Source organism: Lissotriton vulgaris, chromosome 1_1, assembly GCF_964263255.1.
Source record: "Lissotriton vulgaris chromosome 1_1, aLisVul1.2, whole genome shotgun sequence".
Lineage (NCBI taxonomy): Eukaryota > Metazoa > Chordata > Amphibia > Caudata > Salamandridae > Lissotriton > Lissotriton vulgaris.
Window position 1 is genome coordinate 1,379,302,186 of NC_141685.1, and position 3,291 is coordinate 1,379,305,476.

Here is a 3,291-nt window from a genome sequence, read left to right on the forward strand (position 1 = left end):
AGAGCAATGGAAACGCAAGTTGCTCCCCGGATGTCTAATGTTCCCTGCTTGGGACTTACACTGTTAGTGACTACGAAGGTGACAGGTCCCCTGAGGGTCTAAGTTGATTCTTCTGAACTGTTGCCATGTTGTGAGAGTTTGAACTCCCAGCATTACATTTTTTAAACTGGGGGGGGGGGCTGACAGACCTCTCCTTCACCTCTTACACACAGTAGTTAAATAATTCTATGGTTAAGTATTTTGAGAAGGTTGTGAGGGGTTGGTTGTGAAGGAAATGGGATTGTTGTTTTGCAGGTTCAGGCCCATCGCACAGGTCTTGATAGACAGCTGACATGGAGATTGCGGAAGGGTCTCAGATCAGCAATACACACGACATTTACTCACCTCACCCATGTAGACTCCCATAGCTAATCAGGCCCTCATGTTCCTGACATGGAATGTGAACGATCTCGGTGACAGGATTAAACAAGTGTTGGTCTCATGCCACATCAAATGCTTACACCAGGATGTAGTGATTCTTCAGGAAACACATCTGCACTGAATTATATTTTGTCCCGGTGGCGAAGTTGGGAGAGGTTGGCAGGGCTGAGTGCCTTGCCAGGGGATTGTCTGATCACTCGCCATTATGGATACAGGTGGAGCATAGGACCTGGGAATCGCAGCCACAACGGAGACTCACCGATTGGGTCCTGCAAACGGGAGCCATTGTACGAGGCATCAGCACAAACACCAAGGCCTTTTTCAAAGAGAATGAGGGTATGGTTGGGTCAGGGGTCACACTGCAGAAGGCATATAAAACAGTGCTGAGATATAGGGTCCAAAGCCCTCTAGCATGAGAAAAAAAGGATAATGAAAGCCTGGAGCAATTGAAACACCGAATACTGATGGTCGAGGAATAGGTTGCTGTGAATCCTGATCCCCTACTCTCCCAAAAGATGGATGCACTAAGACAGGAATATAAAGACCTGGGGCTAGATGCAGCAAGTGTTCAAACCCTAGCCACTCTTCACCGGCTATATGAAGTCTGCGGCAAAACTGGGAAGCTGTTAGCCTGGCTGAGCAAAAGGAGTTCTACGAGGCCAAACCCCTTAGTAACTATCGGCCGAGTTCTATAAATGGTGCACTAATTTACAGACACCCCCCCCCCACTTGCTGAATCTTTTCCAGGATGCCTACAAAGAGGAGCGTCCATTAGATCTACGCCTGGCCACGATATTAACACAAAATAAGGGGGTAAGCCAAGGGACAGGTGGGAATCCTACCATCTGATCTCCCTCCTGAATATGGAGGTGAAAAGCCTAGCGACCATCCTGGCCACAAGACTTTGGCGCATCATAACAATGTTAGTCCACTGCAGCCAATTAGGATTCATGCCCGGACGGACGACCCAATGGAATCCACGCAATAGCCATAACTGAATGATGGTGGTCAAAGACAGAGAAACTTCACATGTATTTCTGTCCTTAGATGCACAGAAAGCATTTGATGGAGTACATTGGCTGTTCCTGGACTCCACTTTGATCAAGTTTGACGTAAGATCAAAGTACAGAAGATGGGTGGTATTGCTATACAATTCATTTAGGGCGACTGTGCGAGTGAATAGAAGAACCTCCAGAGACTTTCCCATTGGTTGTGGGACTAGTCAGGATGCTGTTTGTTCTGATTTTGGAGACCTTGACCTGCCAGTTCAGACAACATCAATAAATACAGTCCTTCAGGGTCACTGCAGGGGACCCTTTTGAGGAGAAAATATTCCTCTATGCGAATGACATTCTCCTGTTTGTAACGGGACCCGACACCACAATCCCCACCCTTTTCCAGATGATCAATACATATGGACGACACTCAGGGTACAAGGTTAATTGGCACAAATTGATGGTGTACAGCCTTGGTCCGATGCTAGAGACCTGAGAGTGGTAGTAATTGAATTTATGTACTTGGGCATATTCCTCACGACACATAAGAGACTGTGTCGCCAACACAATATCCAACTAATACTGACTAAATTGAAAGACGATGTAGAGAGATGGAGGGCCCTGCCGCTTACGATAATGGGCTGTGCAACCATGTTCAAAATGATTTCCTACCCCCAGTTCCTATACACACTACAGAACACCTACCCCCCTCTCCCATGAACAATATTGCAAGAGATAGACGCCGAGCTGTGTTCGCTGTTGTGGCTCTGGAGACACCCGCGGATTGCGCTGGGCACACTGCAGCATAATCCAAAAAATGGGAGGTAAGCATTGCCGGATGTATAAGCCAATTAGTAGGCAGAGCATTTAACCCCGTCAATGATTGGCTACACGTAGAGGGAGCCACCCCACTTACAGGCCGGAGTGGGAAATGTTGGTGTCTCGCACATTCTCCACTATCTCTATGGGGACAAGGGATTCCCTGGGCTGCGTCCAGCCACACAGACCACTATTGAGGCATGAGAGAGGGTGTCCAGAACACTGGGGTGGGGTCATAGCATTACCAAGGTGAAGCTGTAATGGAAAGGGAATTGGCTCAGGGAACTGGGTAAACTGCATGGATTTGGAGTGGGACACACCTGGGATCTCGACCATTGGGGATATTCTAACCAAATGCTCTCCTAAATCCTTTTCTGCCCTTTGTGCTGACTTTAAGCTTCATGCATCCCAATTTTTCAAATATTCACGGCTACGCCACGGTTAGCTAGTGGAGGGCCTGAGTGAGAAAGACCTGCCTGAGTATGCAACATTGGAGGGGAGGCTATTGCATGAACAACTCACACTTCAGGCTGTATCACTTACATACAAAACTTTGAATACTAATATGCCCGATAACCTAGGCAAGCTCCTGGTAACGTGGGAGGGTGACATGGGAGAGATGAAGGACATTGAATGGGAGGCTGCTCTGATGCATCCCAGGGAGGTGGCAATCAAGGCTGGTCTGCGCCTCATTCAGTTCAGGATCCTCCATCAGGTATATTATGAGCAGGTTAGACAATATAGAATTGGGCAGGCTGAAAATCCGAGCTGTCTGAGATGTAGACATGAACTGGGGGACTTCCATTACATGATTTGGGGCTGCCCCGTCATACAGGCTTACTGGGAAAAGATTGTCTGGGAACTAAACTCAGTGTTACAGATCTCCCTCCCCCTGGACCCAAAATGTATTCTATCAGGGAATCTAAGTGAAGTTGATAGACTCAGTACGTAGCTAATATTCTGTGCCCTAGCCTAGTGTTCGCAAGGAAGGATATAGCACAACACTGGGGTGCTCCGACCTCATCAACACGACACGAATAGAGGAGAGGAATGGACA